The sequence below is a fragment of the Elephas maximus genome, chromosome X (genome assembly GCF_024166365.1).
Source record: "Elephas maximus indicus isolate mEleMax1 chromosome X, mEleMax1 primary haplotype, whole genome shotgun sequence".
NCBI classification, from domain to species: domain Eukaryota; kingdom Metazoa; phylum Chordata; class Mammalia; order Proboscidea; family Elephantidae; genus Elephas; species Elephas maximus.
Window position 1 is genome coordinate 143149069 of NC_064846.1, and position 23833 is coordinate 143172901.

The window sequence follows — 23833 nt, forward strand, 5'->3', positions numbered from 1 at the left end:
TGGTTTCCCTTAGTCATTTTTGGTAATCAGCAAGCAGTGTTTTGTCATCTGCATAACTCAAGTTGTTGATGAGTCTTCGTCCAATCCTGATGCCCGATTCTTCTTCATATAGTCCAGCTTCACAGATTATTTGCTCATCTTACAGATTGAACAGGCATGGTGAAAGGATACAACCCAGACATACACCTTTCCTGACTTTAAACTACTCAGTATCCCTTTCTTCTGTTTGAACGACTGCCTCTTGATTTATGTACAGGTTACTTCCTCATGGGCACAATTAAGTGTCCTGGAATTCCCATTCCTTGCAATGTTTACATATCCATATTTGCATAACAAATCCATAATTTGTTATGATCCACACAGTTGAATGCCTTTGCATAGTCATTAAGTCACAGGTAAACATCTTTCTGGTATTCTCTGCTTTCAGCCAAGATCCATCTGACTTCAGCAAAGATATCCCTGGTTCCATGTGTTCTTCTGAATCCATCTTGAATTTCTTGCAATTCGCTGTAGATATACTGCTCCTGCTGTTTTTGAATAATCTTCAGCAAAATTTTACTTGCATGTGATATTAACAAAATTGTTTGATAATTTCCACATTTGGTTAGATCTCCTTTCTTGGGAATAGGCATAAATGTGAATCTCTTCCATTCAGTTGACCAGGTAGCTGTCTTCCAAAATTTCTTGGCATAGATGAGTGAGCACTTCCAGCACTGTATCTCTTTGTTGAAACATCTTAATTGGTATTCCAATATTCATAATAGCTTCATTTAAAACATTTGTTTCATTTTCTTTAAATTTCTGGGTAAATCTCATTTATACCACACGAATCTTACAATAACATAGAGAAGTTATGTAAATTGTTCCTTGATGTATTTTTTCTTTCATTTAACCTGCTAAATAATTCATCAATTCCATTCTTATCCTACATAAATCTCTCTTGAAACCCTCTAATTTTTTAGTTTCAATTTGTTAGTATTATAATATTGTCCTACATATTTTTTTCTGTTTATCTCATTTGGTATCTACAATTACATACAGTTTTAAATTGGCAGGCATTTTCATTTTTTGCCACCTGGTAATCAATTTTCCCAACAATGTATACTAAACAGCCCATTGTTTTGCCAGTTGATTTGTGGTGTCCCCTAGATAATAAATCAAATGACTTTGTATACATATGTCTTAGAACTTTTCTTTTTAAAAAACTTTATATTTGACATATTTATAGATGCTCAAATAGTTGCAAGATGTAATACAGAGTCCTTTCGACCCTTCCCCCAGCTTCCCCTTCATTAGCCTTTTATCTATTCCTTTACCAGTGTCGTACCGTACATTTTTCTCTACAGCTAAATACTGGAGTCTTTATGGATTTTGTTGCTTTTGTAAATGGTTCCTATTTTCTTCTATACTTTACATGTGGTTTTACTGGTGTGGAGGACATTTTTTCATTTGTTTGAATTGATTGTATATTTAACATCTTTAGTGAGGTCTTTTATTAATTCTAAAACCTTGCCTGTGGTTTCTGATATTTTCTTTGTAGATTATCATAACACGTACAAAAATGACAGATTCTTACCTTAGAACCCTTACATTTCTTTGTGTGTGCATGTGCGTGTCTTATAGCAACAGTCAGGAACAGTTGGAACTATGTTAATGAATAATGTTGGTAGAAATCGTCCTTGACTTGTTCCCATTTTAAAGAGAATATATCTGCAGTTTGTCTATTAAGTTAGCATGATGTTTGCTATAGATTTTTGGTATACAACTCTTTATCAGATTAAACAAGTTCTCCTTGATTCAAATTTTCACAAGGATTTTTCTGTTGAGATAATTGTGATATTTCTCCTTGAGCCTCTAAAAAAAAAAATTGAGCCTCTAGTATAGTAAATTACATTTATAGATTTTCTTATACTGAGACTATATAAATTTTCTCATGCATTCCTGAGAAAAACTTTACTTGAAAATATGTTTACTAATTTTTATTAGATTCAGTTAACTAAGATATTGTTTCCATGTTGATAAGTGAATTATTCTTATAATCTTATTTTCTTTAAAGTGTTTTGGAACCAAGGTTGTATATTAGCCGTATAAAATGAATTGTCAGCCTTCCTTTTATTATAAGAATTTATTTGTGCTCTTTATTTTTTTCACATGCTATATTTGTTATTTCATTTTTGCTCATTTCCTGCCTTACAGTGTACAGATAAAATTTGCTCTGCTGTTGGAAGGTTAAATAACCAATTATAATTGTCCTGATTCTTCCAGAATATCAAGAGACTATCCAACCATATATTTGTTTCCTAACAGTATTATTGTACCAACTTCTATATCTGTTCCCAAATAAAACACAACATCACACTCTCAATTTCCTGTGGTATCTATCTTCACCCACCTCATATGCACTCCATTGATTGAGGCCCATATAAGGACCAGTACATGAAAGGTTTGCATTTTTATTTTTAAATTTGTCATGATAGATTGAATAGTTTTAAAGGTGACACAATATTAACACATTTGAGTCATAGAAAGAAAGTTCAAGGTTATGGCAATGTTAGAGGTTGTTTCAGGTGAGAGACGAGACCTGAAACAAGGACATTTGGTTTGAGATTTTTCTAACAGCCCAGAGAAAATAATGGTGGAAGCCTCGATTGAGGCAGTAGTAGATAGTATGGAAAAAAAACAGACATGTTTATAGAAATATTTGGAAGGTTTGGAGATGCTTAGAGTGTTGAGTGATATGCTAACCCCAGAAAACCAATTCAAAATCTTTTTCTTCCATTCTCTTTCACATCGTTACTATTTCTTCCACGTCCTCTTTTTATCTGTGTCTCCAGCCCTCACACCCCTCCTCATTCCCCTCCCCACACACATACACATATGCACATATAGTTTTGGCATTTTTTCATCTTGAATTTCCATGATGGCAAGTCCATCTTACCCTCTGCTTTATATGAAGAGCTAAGGAAATAGCCCTGTTTCAAACATAAGCGGTGTTAGGAATTTATCTTAGTGAATAATAAGGGGCAAGAATCTTGTTTCCTCAGAGATAAACATCTTAGCAAGGCCTTATGTTCCCATCATCTGCTCCTCTTAAAAGAAAACTACCTACATCTGCAACCAATCAAATCTTTCCACATAGCTTTAATAGTTGTTTGGCAACAATTGAAGAAGCAGTAATATACAGAGCCGAAATTGGGTATTAACTGTTACAGCATCTCTCTGTGAGCCCCCTCTCCAAGATCTGGGAGAGCCTGAAAGACTGGGTAAATAACAATCAAGCTAGATACTTGACCTCTGTGTGCTGTGAACGGAGCACTGACCTCTGATTCATTTCCAAACTAATCACAGAGGTCTTATGCAATGCCTAAGATGATTGCAACCATGAAGGAGCAGGAAACATTTGTGGCTACCAGCTCAGAGCTGGATGTAGCCAACAACAAGCTTATTTGTTGTTTTAGCAAGTGTATCTTTGCTTAAAAATAATAATATCTCTCTGACTTGGGGTGAGGCTTTTTATTTAAGCTAATGTATAAAAGCAAAAATTAATCCAAATAAATAAGAAGAAATAAATGAGTCCCAATATAAATTCTCAAGCATATTCCCTTTTTAGCTGATTAGGACATAAGGGTCCTTATGCTTTTGAATACAGAATTCTATATGGATCCTCCAAAATATAAACATGGCTGAAGGAGACGGATAAAGACAAATTATTATCATAGTGGAACACAAGTTTTTACATGGTGGTATAGTTCGCTGAGATGTAAAATGTACAAGGAAAAGGCAGTTTACAGGAGATGAATTAATTTGGACATATTCTGAATTTTGAATACCTGAGGGGCAATGGGATGGTACAAATAGTTCGGGCTACACGTATAATTTGGAGAGCTCTCAAATGTAAGTGGTACCTAAAAACAATGACAGTGGATGGAATCTATCAGGCAGAGAGCTTTGAGTGAGGAAAGTAAAAGATCAACGACAGAGTCTTGAGAGGTATCGATATCTAAGGCAAAGTAGAGGAAGAAAAGTCATTAAAAAGAACCAAGGAAGAATTACCAGGAGGGTAATAAATTAGACAACAGGGGTTAATGAGGACCAAAGGAGGATAGAGTTTTAAGAAGAAGAGAATAATCAACTAAAATGAACAGTGCTAAGGTATTGTCACATAATATGAGAAGCGAAAAGAGGATATTAAATTTTCTAAGTAGGAGGTCTTTGTTAACATTTAGTAAGTTTAGTTTCATTTATAGCATCTTGATCAGAAGATAGATCATAACGGGCCAAGGGAACTATTTTTTACTTTAGTGAAATTTGGCTGTGAGGGAAAGAAGTGAGAGAAGGCTTAAGAGGTTTTCAAAGCAGAAAGGACATTTTATCTTAGGATGTAAGATATACAGGCAGTCCTCGGGTCATAAACCAGATCCGTTTGTAACTGTGTCTTTAAGCTGAATTTGTAGGTAAGTCGAAACAGGTGCGTATGGTTCTTATTTAGCCTTGCTCTATCGACTCGATGGCACTGGATTAGTGAAAGAACCCCAAGAGTCGGAATCGACTCAATGCAATGGATTTAGCTGTTTTCTAGTGCAAGAAAAGGCTCGAAACCTTTTCAGTGATTTAAAAGCTGTACATGCAGTGAGTGAAGGTGATTCTGAAGAAGAATTTGTTGTGAGTAGGGGTTGGTTCAATCATTTCAAAATGAGGGCAAATTTATATTATATTAAAGGGCAAGTACAAGTTATCCATAAGTCGGATGTTCGTAACCTGGGTATACTATATGGACACATCTAAAGTCTTAAAGATAGAGTAGTGGAGTCAGGCAAGATTACTTGAATGTAGTGTGTACGGCTACAAACCAATGCTGAGAGAGGGTTATGTGATAGGAGAGCCAACAGACGTGACAAATTTTTCTTTAAATGTTGACAGCTGTTAGGTTAGGGAGCACAGTACAAAAGGGAAACCAGGCAAGAGTATTACCAGGCACAGGTCTCTTCATAGACATAACGAATCATGATGATGATAACCATAATATCAGCTATTATTGACTGAAAAACTATACATTTTTAATTCTGTGCATCCCAGACAAATATAACCAGGTGTACCAATACTCAAAACAATCTCTTATTCTTATAGTGAACTGATAACATATCTAATAACATCCTTATTTTGTGACTGCAGAAACTCAAGATATCAGGATTATTTGAATTAGCCAAGAACTCACAGCTAGTGAGTGGCAGAATTTTGCAGTCTACATTCTTTCCTGCGCATCACACTGCCTCCCCGTGTGGTTAGGCACATTCTGAAAAATACATTGGAAATAAATGAACCTTCAAAAATTCCTGTTCAATTCTTGCTTCTGTATGAGAATTTCTTTGTTATTCCCTCCTTTATCGTTTATTCTTCAAATGGTTTTCATTGTTTTTTTTTTTTTACAATATTATCACTTCTTATACAGCATTTATAATACAACATATGCTAAGAAAATAAAAGGGAACAATAGAATGGTTAAAGTAGTAATTACTGAATTTTTGGTCACCCTATATTTACTGGAAACCCTCATGGCATAGTGGTTAAAAGCTACAGCTGCTAACCAGGAGGTAGGCAGTTCAAATCCACCGGGCACTCCTTGGAAACCATATGGGGCAACTCTACTCTGTCCTATAGGGCCACTGTAAGTCAGAATCGACTCGACCGCAACGGGTTTTTTTTTTTTTTTTTGCTATATTTACCTATTTTTATGTAAGTTTTACTAACAAATCCATTCATATTCTTTGGGAGAATTGTAATATTTGAGTTTTAGATTTTGTTTGAAGGTGAACGTTCTTCCAGAGTAAGCATCTGTTCCATGCCATTCATTTAGACAGGAAGAAAAGAAGGTAGCCAATGACACTGCCATAATTTGAAGTGCCTGTCCCTCAAGAGAAAAGAGAAGGAGCTACATTTACATTAAACCTTCTTAGACATCTGTGGAAACACACACTTGTTTTTAGGTGAAGTTGTGGTGCTTAACATTCTTTATTATTGCAGCCAGTGAGTATTACTTTGAATTGTGTTTTCCTCCATTTGATTTTTTTAAGTACTGGTTTTATCAATTTGCCATCTTCACGGAAGTGGTGGCAAACTAGAGAGACTACTTGTTTTAGATTAGTGAGGAAATGGTTTCAATCCCTTTTCCAGAAAAAGAGCTATTACTGTAGAGGCTGATTTTTTTTTTTTTAAAATACTAACCAAAGTCTTATGGTAGAAGGTACACCTGACATACATTGTCTTTAGTAGTGTAGCTATTACTGGGTTCCATTTCCTAATAATTTTTAACATGCTAGTTCTATTATGCTACATATACTAGTATTTTCCATTAATTTCATTTTACTGGCAAATGAGGCTAGGTAGATAATATCACTGATAGACGTAAATGGAGACACATAAATGAAATAAAAATGATAAAGGAGAGAATATAAAAATAGATGTAGCATAGAAAAAAATATTCTTGAGCAAGCCTGCCTGCTTCAACTCTTGATCATATTACTCTAAAATTCTGAGTTTGGTCAGAAAAACAGAACTTCTGTATTATGGTAATAAAAAAAATTTTATACGGTAGGGATGGCTTGTGGTAGATGGTAAAAGTGGCCTGAAATTCTTCCACTTCTTATGTCTATGTGCTCCCATGCTGACTCTGAGCTTGGCCCTTTGACTTAATAGATTCAGCCTACATTTTGTTGAAGTTTAGTTTGTTCTTCTTTGTTGTAGTATTTTCCTTCAGTTTATTTATGTTTGTTTAGGCACTGTTTTGATCATCTAGTGCTGCTATAACAGAAGTACCACAAATGGATGGTTTTAACAAAGAATGTTTATTCTCTCACAGTCCAGTGGGCTAGAAGTCTGAACTCAGGGTTCCGGCTCCAGGGGAAGGCTTTCTCTCTCTCTCAGCTGTGAAGGAAGGTCTGTCATCAGTCTTCCCTTGGTCCGGGAGCATCTCAGCACAGGAACAACAGGTCCAAAGGGTGTGCTCTGCTCCCAGCACTACTTTCTTGGTGGTATGAGGTCCCCATGTCTCTCTGCTTGCTTCTCTCTTTTATATCTCAAAAGAGATTGACTTAAGATGCTATCTAATCTTGTAGATCTCATAAATATAACCGCCACTAATCCATCTCATTATAATCATAGTGATAGGATTTACAACACATAGGGGAATCGCATCAGATGACAAAATGGTAGAAAATCATGCAATACTGGGGATCATGACCTAGCCAAGTTGACAGATATTTTTTTGGGACACAATTCAATCCATGACAGGAACCTCAGGATCCTTTGCATTCAGAGTCCTTGTACTACTACAGCACACATGTAACTGCTTTAATCAACTTAAAAAAAAAAAACTTAATCAACTTAGCTGTTAAAATACAGAATTAGCCTTGTTACTAATAGACCTGTGTTTTTCAGCGAGGTCCACCAGCCCTCCACCGTATATGCAACAAAACAAGTGGAAACTTTAAAAGACAAACTGTAATTTAAGCTTTGAAAGAAATTTTTTTGTGCGTGCATGTGTGAAAAGCCTGTTGACAGTACATTGCTTCTTACAAAAGCAAGAGATGGTATTTTCCAGTTATTACCATTGAGAAGACAGAGGTGTGGTACATAACTGTGTGACATTCAAACACTGTGGTACTTTCTGGAAGTCTTAATTTCCTTTAATGCCTCATTACCATCTCCATGGCTATTGAACTCCACAACATTTGAAGAAATCTGTAATATAGGTGACTTAGTGTGTTATACTTATTGATAAAACTGATATAGTAAAAATAACAGTATAATGCATATAACTGTTGTCAGTTGCCATTGAGTTGACTCCCAACTCATAGATACCTTATGTATAAAAAAGCAAAGCATTGCCCAGTCCTGCACCATCCACTGTTGGGGCTATTCTGTCAATCCATCTCATTGAGGCTTTTCTGGCTTCACTGACCTTCCTCTCTGCCAAATATAATGTCCTTTTCTAGCAACTGGCCTTTCCTGATGGTGTGTCCAAATAAAGCAAGACAAAGTCTCACCATCCTCACTTTTTAAAAAGCATTCTGGTTATATTTCTTCTAAGTCTCATTTGTTCATTCTTCTGGCAGTCCACAGTATATTCAATATTCTTTGCTAAAAAAGCAATTTGAATTCATGGATTCTTCTTCTGTCTTCCTTTTTCATCGTTCAGCTTTCACATGGATACGAGGTAATTGAAAAGACCATGGCTTGGGTCAGACACACAGCTTTCAAAGTGCAAATAGACTGACTAGATATTTTTCACAGGAGATTAATATGTCTTTTCATTGATATTTCCTATTAGTTTAGTGTGATAAAGGGTTTAGCATAAACTTTTTCATATATATATACGTATATATATATATATAATTTATTCCTACTAACCTTACGAGTGGCTCGTCATACTCAAGCAGTCTTTCCTCATTGGAGATCGTAAACTTTCATAAGATATAAATATTTTTGGCAATTTGGTGAATTATCCAGACCCCATTGTGAATGATGCTTTTAAATGCATAAAATAAAATTCATAAGATTATGAAGGAAAATAATTATAGGGAAATATTATGGACCCCTGCTTCTAAACCATTTCAAACATATGTATGCATTTCTAAAATGTATTTAGCAAACAATTCCTAAAATAGTTTATGTAATCACATATATATGCTATACATATATTTTTATATATATTGTTGTTGTTAGGTGCCATTGAGTTGGTTTTGACACATAGTGACCCCATGTACAACAGAAAGAAACACTGCCTGATCCTGCACCACCCTCATAATCGTTATGTTTGAGCCCATTGATGCAGCCACCGTGTCAACCCATATAGCTGAGGGTCTTCCTCTTTTTCACTATTTTACCAAGCATGATGTCCGTCTCCAGGGACTGGTCCCTCCTAATGATGTGTCCAAATTACGTGAGACGAAGTCTCGCCATCCCTGCTTCTAAGGATCATTCTGATTGTATTACTTCTAAGACAGATTTTTTCATTTTTACGGCAGTCCATGGTATATTCAATATTCTTCATCAACACCATAATTCGAAACTATCAATTCTTCTTTGATCTTTCTTATTTATTGTCCAGCTTTTCCATGCATGTGAGGAGAGAATTACATGGCTTGGGTCAGGACACCTTAGTCCTCAAAGTGATATCTTTGCTTTTTTATACTTTAAAAAGGTTTTTCGCAGCAGATTTGCCCAGTGCAACACGTCTTTGATTTTTTGACTGTGCTCTTATGGGAATTGACTGTGGACCCAAGTAAAATGAAATCCTTGACATCTTCAATCTGTTCTTCGTTTATCATGATGTTCCTTATTGGCCCAGTTGTGAGGATTTTTGTTTTCTTTATGTTGAAGTGTAATCCATACTGCAGGCTGTGGTCTTTGATCTTCATCAGTAAGTGCTTCAAGTCTTCTTCACTTTCAGCAAGCAAGGTTGTGTCATCTGCATATGACAGGTTGTTTGTTAGTGAGTCTTTGTCCAATCCCAATGCCTCTTTCTTCTTCATATAGTCCAGCTTCTCAGATTATTTGCTCAGCATATAGGTTGAATAAATATGGTGAATGGATACAACACTTATGCACACCTTTCCTGATTTTAAACCATGCAATATCCCCTTGTTCTATTGGAGCAAATATATCTTGGTCTAAGTACAGGTTCTTCATAAGCACAATTAAGTGTTCAGGAATTCACATTGTTCACAGTGTTATCCATAATTTGTTATTACCCACATAATCAAAAGCTTTTGCATAGTCAGTAAAACACAGGTAAACATCTCTCTGGTGTTCTTTGCTTTTAGCCAAGATCCATCTGACCTCAGCAATGATATCCCTTGTTCCATGCCCTTTTCTGAATCAGGCTTGAATTTCTGGCAGTTCCATGTCGATTACGGCTGTAACCACTTTTGAATTATCTTCAGCAAAATTTTACTTGTGTGTGATAATAATGATATTGTTCGATAATTTCCACACTCTGATGGATCGCCTTTCTTTGGAATGGGCACATATTATGGATCTCTTCCAATCAGTTGGCCGGGTAACTGTCTTCCAAATTTCGTGGCATAGACAAGTGAATGCTTCTAGCATTGCATCCACTTGTTGAAACATCTCAATCGGTATTCCATCAATTCCTGGTGTCTCGTTTTTTGTCGATGCATTCAGTGCAGCTTGGACTTCTTCCTTCAGTACCATTGCTTCTTGATCATATTCTACCTCCTGAAATGGTTGAATGTTGGCCAGTTCTTTTTGGTACAGTGACTTTGTGAATTCCTTCCATCTTCTTTTGATATATATAGAGAGAGAGAAAGAGAGAGAGAGCATGTATATTATATAATATGTCCCAATTCATACCTTATATTTAAACTTTGGCAACAGAGTTTTGAGTAGCTCTTGAATTTTTTTTTTTTTGGTCTGAAACCAAAAAGTACCCTTGACTTGGTGATACATAATATTGATTCTTATTAATAAGTTAAAATGGTAGCTCTCAAACCACAGTCACTAGTAGGGCTTGTTAAAACACAGATTGCTGGGTCCCACTTCCAGAATTTCTGATTCAATAGATTGGAAGGGGGGCCTAAGAATTTGCATTGCTAGCCAGTTTCCAATTTATGTCAATGCTACTGGTTTATGGACCAAACTCTGGGAACCATAACATTAAAGGAAAACTAGATGAACAGGTTTTCTCCACTGGCTTTTGTCCCTGAAGACATTTATAGGAACAAGGAGAGATTGCAAGGTGTAATCATTTTGACTTATTGTATTATAGGTACCCACCACCATCATCAGTTGAGGAGAATAGCTTTGTTATTTTGTATATTCGTTGTCAGGCATTAAACATTTAAAAACTTCTATGTATAACTATGAATCAGGATCAACTTGATGGCAATGGGTTTTTGCTTTTTTATGTATAATTTGAAGAATTTTCTAGGTAACCTAAAGACAAAATTATGTCATTTGCCAAATGGATATTTCAAGTAGCATATTTCAGAAATTCTTCCTAGTGCTTTGCTGTTTTATTATAAACGTGATAAAGTAAACCTAACGTTCAACATACAGCATATATTTACATTCAGAAACAAGACTTCATGCCAACCTTGTAACTAAAAGGTGAGAAGGCTCAGAGGACAAATAGTTGACATACATTTCCACGTATTTATTCTCATTCCTTCTCCTTGGAAAAGTCATTTGTCTCTTGAAATGCATGAAGGATATCTTTCTCATGTTCATGTGTTTAAGGCAAAGTTTTAAGAATATCTTTCATTTTTATTGCTTTATTTTTTTGTTGCCTATTGCATCAGTAATTAGATTACTGTTGAAAACAACATTCTGATTGATGTGTTTGTTGCATTTTATCTTTGGTATTTTGAACATAGCGTCTGTTCTATGGTATAAAGTTTTGATTTTATTAAAAATAGGGATTTGAATAATTTTATTCAAATGGGATTATATAATTTCTTTGATTTTTTAAAAATTTTTAGTAAATAATACAGCCACATGATTTAAAAGTTATGAATGGGTGATAAGGCTCCTTCCACTTCTCACAACCAATCACCAAATTCTTCTCCCCAGAGGTAAATAATGTTACCACATTCTTCCCTATCCTTGTTAAAATACAGAAATAATCTATGACCATATAATCAAATCTAAACTTGTATTTTTCTAATTTTCTGTGAATGCTAGGTTGTATTATATACTCTGTTCTACACCTTGCTTTTTTAACAGTATACCTTGGAGCTCATACTCTATCACTGCACAAGGAATCCCCTCAGTCTTTCTTACCAATGTATAATATTTCACTGTCAGACACACCATAATTTATTTAACCAGTCTCCTACCAAGGATATTTAGGTCATATCTGATCTTTTGCTAATACAAACAATGTTGAAATAAATTACCTTCTACATATGCCACTTCACATTTGTGCATGTATACATATATGATGTACTGCTAGAAGTGAAATTGCTAGGTCAAAGAGCATGTGCATGTGTGCGTTTTATATTTTTATACTCCAATCAACAATGCATGCGAGTGTTTGTTTCCCCTTATACTCATGAACATAACATGTTACCAAGATTTTAGATCTTTGCTAATATGACAGCTTAAAATGCCCTTTCAATATAATCTTAATTTTTATTCCTTACTTTTATGAGATTTAGGAACTCTTCAGATATTCAAGATCCATTTGTATTTCCTTTTCTGTAAACAGTTTCCTTTGATATTTTTTCTATTGTGTCCTGATAGAGACATAATGTCCATGTATCAACGTATGGCTTCCACCTAGGGACCCAAGGTGACTGCTCTAGTTCTCACTATCCCCAGAGATCAGTAAGAGTGCACAAGTCCAGAGAAGACTACCCACAATTGTTTTAAGGGTAAGACTCAAAGCTAGTATACCTTGTTCTCAGTCAAACAATATTGGCCAGAGACTTGATTAAGGCCATGCCTAGATGACAGGGAGTCTCGAAAATACCGTCTTAAGCTTGGAAGCCTTGTGCACAGTGAAACTACTATTATAGCAAAAGGGCATGATGGGTATGAGAAAAAGTATCAATTTACCACAAGTGAATTATAAATGTATATTTTAAAGATGGTTCCTTTGCCTTTGCTTACTGTAGATTTTATCCTGCAGAAAGATACATCTATATAAAATTTTATATATTTATATAAAAATTATATATATACATATATAATAAATATATTTATCTGTTTATGGCTTCTGGGTTTTGTGTCACTCTTGAAAGTAACTTTCTTGTTCTGGGATTTTTTTTTTTTAATCTCCCATCATTTCTTCTAGTAAGTCGTATCACAGTGTTGGCTACATTCCTTGATGTTTCTGCCTCGTCTTTTCCTTCTTCCTCTTTTGACATTTGCAGATTTATAATTTAAAATGAATAGCTTCAGTGTCAGTCAAAATGCATGGCAACAGAGATAACATTTATAATCTTTGAATTTTAGTCTTATATTTCCACACATTCTAGTCTTCTTAAATGTTTTCTAAGATATTTTCCATTTGTATGCTTGCTCTTCGTGGACAGGTTTCGAGATATGCAGAACTCCACTTATTTGTTTACTGCATTTATGTCCTGAAACGATTGCTCTTTGGAAATTAAAAAGAACTCATGGGGTGTAAGGAAGCACATATGATAGCTTAGGGAAAGAAACAGGAAAAAGAGCTTGAAATGTTCATTAAATTGAATTAATATTGAAATAAAAGTAATATACTTTGTAAAAGGTGATTTAATGACTTGGAAAATTTAATTATGGTTATCTGATTAAATTAAAGTGTCACAAAACATTGGTATCATCAGAATTGATTTGTGAGCACCATTGCGATTTTAGATTGATGAAGCTACAACAGAGATGAGATAATTTTGCCCTCCAGTAAAGAGTCAAAGGAATTAAGTTGTAATGTAAAAATATATATGACGATAACCTGACACTATGTCTTCCTACTTCTCTCTCTTTCACACACTTTTTTTTTTGCTTTTCTTTTTTTTTATTTTCCATTCCTTCCCCTTTTCTCGCATTCTGTGTTTTTCCCCTATTTCTGCTATCATACACTGATTTCTTTGATTCTGGGAAGGAAGTTCTGTAATTTTCCAGGTGTGTGTCTTAAGAGAAGATGAGAGTGGCCACTGTCACAAATCTCATTGCTGCTCAAAAGGACCATTTTCAGCTCATTTTCGAATGATTGTTTTCTATCAGCTTATTGGTTGAGAAGTGCTATTTTATAATAATGCTTCATAAATGACGGAGTGAAATGAAATCTAATAAGATTTTAGTGAAATAAAGAACAGGGTGAAACATGAGAGTTGGCCTTAATTGTATAATATTTCTTATAAAATCATTTAAAAAAATAGCAGGGGATACTGGTGGTGCAGTGGTTAAAACACTTGGCTGCTAACCAAAAGGCTGGTGGGTTGTTCAAACCCACTAACCAATGCAAGGGAGAAAGATGTGGCAGCCTGCTTCCTTAAAGACTACCTGTTGCCATCCAATTGGTTCCAACTCATAGCGACCCTATAAGACACAGTAGAACTGCCCCATCCAAGGAGTGCCTGCTGGATTTGAACTGCTAGACCTTTTGGTTAGCAGCTGTAGCTCTTAACCACTATGCCACCAGGTTATCCTTCTTAAACCACCAGGGTTTCCTTCTTAAACCTTAAGGATTACAGCGTTGGAAACCCAATGAGGCAGTTCTGTTCTGTCCTGCAATTTCCATGGCAACAGGTTTTGAACCGTTAAATGGTCCCTAGGTGGCGCAAAGGGTTTGCACTTGACTACTGACCAATGGGTGGATCTGGACTGACCTAAAGGAAACCCTGGTGGCGTAGTGGTTTTGTGCTACAGCTGCTAACCAAGGGGCCGGCAGTTCAAATCCACCAGGTGCTCCTTGGAAACTCTCTGGGGCAGTTCTACTCTGTCCTATAGGGTCGCTATAAGTTAGAATCGACTCGAGGGCACTGGGTTTTGGTTTTTGGGTACTAACCTAAAAAGTTGGTGGTTCAAAGGTACTCAACAGTGCGGACCCAAATAAGATAGGCCTGGCAATCTGCTTCTGTTAAGATTACAGCCAAGAAAACCCTATAGAGCAGTTTTACTCTGTAACACGTGGGGTCACGGTGAGTTGTAATCGATTTGACAGCAACTAACAACACTTTTTTTTTTTTTAGCAACACAAGTGTTAAATAAGAAATACTCTAGTTTTACCAGGTCATTAATTTGGATTCTGTGCCATTTAAATGAGCCATAGTAGAAACTGTGGTAACAACTTCCTTTTTCTATTTCACCGATGCCGGGACTTCTTCATGAAACTGCAAGGCACTATCTTTTTTTTCCTGTATATTCATATATACATTTTTCTGCAAAGAGAGAGTTTATATCCTATATCTTATTCTCGAAGATTTTGTAAACCAAAGTGGCAAGGACCCCTACACTTGGTTCTGAGCCCAAGATGCGAAACAAGTGATATATATATATATATATATATATATATATATATATATATATATATATATATATATATATATATATATATATATATATATATATATGCAAACCCTGGTGGCATAGTGGTTAAGTGCTACTGCTGCTAACCCAAAGGTCAGCAGTTCACATCCACCAGGCGCTCCTTGAAAACCATATGGGGCAGTTCTACTCTGCCCTATAGGGTTGCTATGAGTTGTAATCAACTCAACTTGATGGCAACGGGTGGTGTATATGTGTGTGTGTGTGTATATATATATATACACATATACATATATATATCGACAAGTCTGAATGTAATGAAATTATGTATATATCTCTCGACAAGTCTGAATGTAGTCAAATTATAATTTATTTTCAGTATCACTTAGTAGAGAAATTGCTAATCTTGGCTTTGAAGTTAAGCAAAGTATTGTATATTCCAATTTTTTTCACTTCTGAGAGTCTAAAGGTATTTTGAAATATAAATTTGTATGTGTAAATGTCTACTTTTGCTTTCTTGATATATGTTTCCAAGTTCTATTTTTTATACGTACTGTAAGATGAAAGAAATTCATCCCCTCATGGAAGTGATTTTTTTTTTTTTCAGAAACGTTGAAATCAACTTGAGAGATAAAGAACTCAATTGGGTAGTAGTAAATTTTCTACTTAGAACAATCCATCCTTCAGCAGTACAGCCCATTATTGCCACCAATTCTACTCCACTCTCCCAACTATGTTTGTCACCATTACCCCTGACACTGAACTAGAAACAGAAGAAACTAGAGAAATAGGTAATAGATTGATAGACATGCAGACAGGCAAGCAGTCTGGCAGTAGGCACCTCTATTACAGAGCCCCTGAGTGGCACAAATGTTTCGATGCTGGGCCACTAACTAAAAGGTTGATGCTTTAAACCCGCGCAGAGACACCTCTGAATAAAGCGCTGACGATCTGCTTCTGAAAGGTCACAGCCATAAAAGCCCTACGGGGCACAGTTCTATACTGCAACACACGGGGTTGTCACGAGTTCAAAGCAACCTGATGGCAGCTGGATTTCATTTTTATTATTATTATGGTTGATTAGCAGTGCCTTCACCATATATTAATGTAGAATCCTAAACAGCATAGTTTTCAGCCTCCCCTGTCTGAAGAATAGATTTTTTTTTTAAAAAAAGGAGTTTTTAATTATTTTTTCAAAAGGTGGCATCGTTCTCATTACATGTGGAGTATCACACAGAAAATACTGTAGCCTTTAGGGGCATACATGCTGGAAAAGCCTCTTGCCTTTGTTTCATACCATCTCTGCTTCCAGTAGAAACAAAATATTTCAGGGAGGGTGGGGAGGTGAAATAGACATGGAGTCCGATTTTAATCAGCAGTGCAATAGGACATAATAAGCCTGGAATGCCTAGGAAAATGCTATTGAAGCAGAGAAGATAACCTGAGGCATGTGGCTGAGAGAAAAAATCCTGAGGTGAGTAGTAGTGGTCCAGTGGATGACATGGCCCAGTGGCAGAAGCGTCTATCATGGACTTTGTCTTACAGGGAGTTTGGCATACACTGTGAAAAAAAAAAAAAAATCTTGTAACAAGCCAATAGAATAGGAACTTGGTTAACCTAGGAAACACAGGTATATATTTTGAAATAATGGAAATATATTTCTTTAAATTTATTTCCTGATGCTGAAATAGACAGTGTGTAAAGTTGCAAGAGCCTGGATATTGAGTGCTGAGGTCAATAAGAGGTTCAAACCTTGGTAATTTTATTCACTGGCCATGTAACCATGGGTAAGTTACTTTTTCTTTCTCTGTAAAATGACAAGAAGCATACTTACAACACATGGAAACAACCCAAGATAATAAATGTAAATCTCATGGTACAGTGCTTGGCCCATCGATAAATGATCCTGGCCATTTGTTGTTGTTTCCTGACAAACCAAGAAAGAAAATTCTCATTAGCATTGTTATAGGCAGTGCACTGCATATGAACTTATTTTTAAGTGCACAACCACCAACCACACCGTAAGTGGATAAATCAGTAGGGTGAAATCTATACACACAAATCCCAAAATAGGATCATCCTGAACTTAAAACAGAAAACTGAAAATCGCTTTATAAAATAATAAGTAAAAAAAAAAAAAAAAACCCATGTTTATATGTATTTTTTAAAAAATATCAGTTCTTAAGTGGCAGGACATTAAAAATACCAAAGGATAAGTCCAATTAACTTTGTAATGCTGGAATGTTACACTGTTCATTCTCTGTGTGGGCCAGGTCTGTTCTGATTTTTAAAGCTTAATTTAAGTATTTCACATTTTCATCATTTGCGGTACTTTCATTTTATATTTTTCTTTCTTCTACAATTTTGAATCTCTTAAAAATGTCAGTATAACAATATAACTTTCATCAATGATAAGTATAGAGAACAAAGATATTACTTTGTTAGTCTTAAATCTGAATAAAGAATGAAGAGGCCAAACCCCAGAATCTTAAAATGTCAAGTGATAGTGAAGTCAGTGCCAATTTAGAAAAGCACTCTTACCCTTACTTCAGAGTTCTGCTTTGGTAAATATTAATATTTAATCAGTTAGCAAAACTAACACTGTCTTCAAGAATTATGCTTTTGTGCATAGTAAATGTTACAAGAGGAACTTCACATTTGATAAAGCAGACTTTTGACAAAAAGTTTGTAGGAAAGTATGCCGCCTCCCATTTCAATACCAATTTAAGCTCAGGAAAAATGAGTATAGACCTTCTGCAATTGTGGTTGATCTACATTGGCTGAGAGTAATTGCAAATGCTAAATTTTCTGATGCTCACCGTGCCTTCTATTCCTGCCAATGAGATAAGCAATTAGGACAATGAGAACAAGTCTTGAAAGGGTGTCAACAATGGCAATAGAACTCAGCATGTTATTTTCATCCAGTTGACATTCTTCCAGAGATCCAAATTGCTACCTTCAAACGTGGAAGGCTGGGCCCATCCAAACTTTGAATATGTTGACTGAAAAGGCATCTGTGATTTGTACCTTTTCATCAGCATTATACTTACAATCATTTCCAATGATGGCTTGAAGGGCTCTCAATGAGTCATTGGCAGCTTTATGACGAGTGGAGTCTCTGGCACCATGTAGAGTTGTATTTAACTGGATTCCTTGTAGGCAAAACAGGCTAGATGTTCCATCCATTCCAAAACTGAAGACAAGAAAAGTGACATTTTTACTGCAGAGTTCCAGTGTCATCAAATGAGAATTATAGTTCTCATTGACAGTGGTCATATTTGGGTTGGTATTTGATTACTCTTGTCACAATTGTCTTACAGATTTTCTTATAGATGATGATCAGTTGTCATCCCATGCTGGCAAGCAGACTGATTCCATATACACTACTGATGTTGTATTTACACACAGATAGGCTTTCTGGTATAGGACTTGACCTTGGTTGGAGAAGTTTCATCTTGCTTACAGAGCATTTCTTCCTTGATGAAGTTATATGAAAGGTATTTCTAGAGAGTTACATCACAGAGTATAACAGTTACATTATTCATGTGTATATGGTTGTTCCTGACACACATCTGTATTTTTCATCTATATCTGACTTTTTTTTTTTTATCTGACTTTATGTCAGGCAAGGATTCCAGAGTCATGATTTTTTGGAGCTTTCATTGAGGAAAATACCTAACGTGTTATAAACAAAGTATATCACCTGAGCACTGTAACCTGTTGTATTACTTATGAAACTGAGCATCAATATATGTCTTCCTCCAAAAGCCATCTGGGGTTGACTGGTGTCAGAAGCATTCTATTTACCACAATAGCTGCTGTTTAGTACTTCTGTATTAGATGGCAGATTCAAGGTCACATTCTTAGCACTACTCTTAGTATGATAGTTTGTCAAGAGGGCAGCTTGAGAAATCCTTTATTGTGCAAGCTGTTCCGTGGCCATTTTTTACCACAGACACTGAACATGCACCACGCACGAATCCTGCAAGCAGCAGCAAGAGCAGCTACTGCCTCCAAACGCAGCTGAAGCTGCCAGAGATGCCAGGGGCCAGACAGGAGGTATGGGAGGGTCCCACATGGTTGCAGGTTAGTGACCTACATCTTCACTATCTGCCCAAGTTTTGGAGACAGGAGTTAGACCAAAAAAAAAAAAAAACAGTCTGGCGTTTAGGACTTGGTAGGGCAAAGTGCATCCCAGTGAAATCAAGAACCCCACACCTCTTTGACCCTTGTAGCTTCGGCTCCCACACGCCAAAATGAAGATCCCGGTAGAGTAGACAGCTTTGCTTCTCTTGGTGGCTGCCATTACTTGAGCTCCATGTTGTGGTGATTGTGATATCATTTTTAAGCTTTCAAACCAAAATGAGATGTTTTCTCCAGTGTACTTGAATTAGTGAGGTTTTCCTTTATGAACATAAACTAATATTTGGCAACAGTACCTACTAAAGGACTCACAGACTATTTCACCTTTTGAACAGTCACTGGCAATGACAGAGTTGCTCCTAGTAGCTGCCGAATTGTACTTTTCCTAATTCACTTACGATTTTGAGAAGCCAACTCTGAGGCAGAGTTCAGTTTACAAGATAGTTATTAAGGGATGTTCTGACCATCAGCCCCTACGGAAAGGGAGGGGAGGAAGCAGGAGAAATCCAGTTGTTTATGATGCTGTGCCTCAGCCGTCACCATGGAAATCTTTGGCGAGCCAGGATCATTCACATCAGGCCTAAATGGCTACTACTTTACATTCCTGGAGCCCTGGTGACTCAGTGGTTAATAGCTCAGCTTCTAACGAAAAGGTTGGCAGTTCAAGTCCACCAGCTGCTCCTTGGAAACCCAATGGGGCAGCTCTACCCTGTCCTATAGGTTCGCTACAAGTCAGAATTGACTTGACAGCAATGGGTGTGTTTGTTTCTTTGTTTTTTTTTTACATGCCTGCCTCCATCAGTCATTGGGTATGGACTGGCCTGGGAAGTGTGTCATCTTGTACAGCATGTCGCTTTGAAGGAGTGGTGTTTTCTGAAGTGGATGACAAGTGAAAGCTAGGGCAAAAAATCCTTCCTTGAATGCTGGGTCATTATGTCCATCATATAAGTAATCCTCAGAAAATCTGACACACCAAAATATAGGCTAACGCCTTGAAATAGATATGGTTTGTGTATTTGTTTTTAAAGATATTTTGCAAACTCTTGTCTTTTGATTTTGCAATTAATAAATGCAATTTCCCTTAGATTAAAGATAGGGCTATGTTTTATTGTAAAATACTGCATTATTTTCTTTTAATGTCTTTATTGATTTAGTGATTTAAACACAGATGTTGACATCCATGATTTTAAATGTGTCCTTTATGTGTCCTGCAGGATGTATTGCCCTGTTATTTTCATTTCTGACACCTAAAGGTAACAGCAAACAAAAATAACAAGACCCTGAGTTAGGTAGAACTAATGTTCAACTGAGTACGTGACGTTGATTTTCTCTTCAATTATATACTGCATTTGTATGACTTTTTGGAATATATTTTGAAATATGTACTTTCCTTTCTTAAGTGTAAGTGCCTGAATATTGTTTTGTTATTCATTCTATGCTTATTAGCAAATGCTAGACTGAGCTAGGTCCTCTATAGGCCTATTTATATAAAGCTTGTTGCCGTGGTAACTAAGTGCTTCTCATTTAGAAAATAGATCAAATTTGGGGGGAAGGAAGGGTAGCAGCCCAAGGAATCCTTGACTATATTAAGAGCCTGTTTTCTAGGAGTAGAAGGGGGTAAAATGAGGAGATAATTTTCTAAACCTACAGTAATCCCTAGTAGCTATCCTGTGTCAATTTATTAAGGAATCAGCCGTGTGGCAAAAAATAAGCTTGTCTTAAAAAAAAAATAATAGTTTATGATATACATAATCTCATCTGTTCACCAAATAAACTGTGCACAAAAAAGGAGTGAGTATAAGAGTGGAGCGAAAATTATGTTTTGCTACCAAATACAAACACCCACTGAATATTAAGTAACATTTAAGAAAGATATGCTAAAATCTCCTAGCTTTGTTCAATGGTATTTCTAATGAGAGATTTCATTCACTCTTAATTAACTTAAATGTTGGAATTGGTGGCAAGTTACTAATGTAGGAAAAAAGAAAACTCCAGTAACCAAATGTTGCATGTTAAAAAATATTTTGACATTTGAAATGGAATACTTTAATCTGGTAATGCAGTCGTGAAGGATTTTTGAAGGCTGAAATAATTATTTGATTGAAGTTTTCTCAAGCAATGAAATCAACTGCGTGGCAAGAAATGGGTTGTTTCCTTTAGTGTACATGATCGGGCCATCATAATAAAGTTAATTCTTATGAGACGGCAGCTGAAGCAAGTCAATGATTCTTTTCTATAGCAAATGATTTGTTGGAGAATGTATTAGGTGAGGTCATAGCATCATTAGTGTGAGGAAAATAATCACCAGGAACCCATTAGAAGGTTACCTAGCAGATACTAGCTTTGTTTCATCATGAATATTTTTCCTTCCTTCTCCATATGTGGATGATTCAGGATTTGAAGCTGTCTGTAGTTCCTGTTGATATAGTTCGAGTGTTGATCCAAAAAGCCCATTTAGAAGAGTTCAGTGTATTAAGTAGTGATGCTTACAAATGAAGCTGTCAGTAAGTCATTTGCTACCGCAGAATGAATTGCAAATATTTAACATTGTCATTATTCAGAATCCCAAATGCACTACACTTTGTTTTATTTTACCACAGTTTATTGTGATTTTACTTTTTGCCAATTAAGGTGAGGAAGTTTATGTGGAAATAGCTAGTTAACAATTTATCTTTTTAAATAGTTTAAGGATGTGGGAGGAAATAGGAAAAAAAACATAATTCACATAATTAGAGTATTGGTAGATATAATACTTAAAATAGTCCCAATATTTTAATCGTAATTAGGAATATGACTTGTGGGAAAAAAAAACTGTAATCAGTGAATAAATGGAGACACATACATGCCTGTGATGTCATTCCTAAATATTTTTTCTGAAATGTTTTCCTTCCTACATAACAGTGAAACGAATTTCACAGTGCTGATCTGGTGTCCTGTCATGTCAAGTGCATCAGTCAGTTATGTGGAAACTACAAAAAAAAAAAAAAAAAAAAGTACTTCAAAGCATTTTTTTCTGTCCTCTGTCACACCAATTCTGAGTGGCTTTAGTCAACTCTCAGGGCAGCCACCCTCCATGTGAAGGCTCAGTAATGGACCTCAGAGTGGACATTTACTTCCATGAGTACCGCAGCAGAGGAAGGGCAAGATCAAAAACGACATGCTTAAACTCCGCTCACATTTTATTGGTCAAAGCAGATCATACAATCTCACTAACTTCAACTTAGTGGAGAGTTTATATATTCTGTGGTCCTGGAAGGAGGAAAAATGGAGAAAAATGGAGGAAATGGAGGAAATCACTAGTGCTTTCCAAATCAGATATTTTTTGTTTGTTTCAGTGGAACATACCATGTACAGAAACTTCCAGGAAAATGGAAATTAATTTATGACTGTTTTTAAAACATGTACTATCTAATGCTAATCACTAGAAAAGGACAGTATGTTTGGGACAGGGCCAATGGAAATGACGGAGGCCCTCAATGAGATGGATTGACATGACAGATAAACAATGGGCTCGAGCACACCGATGATCATGAGAATGGCAGTATTTCATCCCGTTATATGTAAGGTTGCTATGAGTTGAAGCTTAATTGATGGCAACTGAGGACAACAACCCTAGTGGTGCAGTGGTTAAGAGCTTTGTCTGCTAACCAAAAGGTCAACAGTTCAAATCTGCCAGCCACTCCTTAGAAACCCTATGGGGCAGTTCTGCTCTGTACAGTGGGGTTACTATGAGTCGAAATCGACTCGACGGCAATGGGTTTGGACAACAACTATTTAATGAAGGTCCAACATTCATGGTCATTTCTTTGACTTTGCGTTTGACTAGATTTTGTTGAGGTGACAATGCTAAAGCTCCTTGTAGTGGATAAAAGAATTATTAACAGAGATTTACATTAAATGGGATGCTATTTTATTCTTCATATAGAAACATCTATCAAATTATAATAAGCCAATCTGAGAAATACAAAAAATGGAAGTCATGTCTCAACACTGCTGCCATGTTCCACTGTCAACACAATAGATTGCACTTTACATTATAAATAGTAATATGGGTAGAGGATACCAGGAAGCACTGACACTAGCCCAAAGATAATGAATAATCACTATATGCTCCATTGTGTAGTTATTCAACTTTTGTAGGCTAACTGCAGGCAAACAAAACATTGGATTTAAAGTCACACAGACCTCAGTTAAAAAGATAATTCTGACCTTAGACTAATTCTGACCTTAAACGTGTTACCAAAAGCTCGCTGCATCTCAGAAGCTTTATCTATAAAATAGCAATAATGGTTTATTTGCACAGCTACTGTGATGATTAAATGAAATGACATATAAAGCTCTTGTTACACAGGCTAACACAGTGAGAAAAAAAAAAGAAACACAAACCCATACTTGTTGCCCTTGGAGTGATTCTTACTCATGGTGACCCCACATGTTACAGAATAGAGCTGCTCCATAGGATTTTTCTTGGCTGTGATCTTCATGGAAGTAGATCACCAGGCTTTTCTTCCATGGGGCTGCTGGGTGGGTTCATTTGAATCACCAGCCTTTTGGTTAGTAGTCAATCACAAACCACTAGGCCTTCAATAAATATTAATCATGATAACCGGCAGTGTTTTATGAGAAATAATATTCTGATTCCTATACAAGTTTGTGGCAAATGAACTTGAAATATACAGCTTGTTTAGGTAGTTCCTTTATA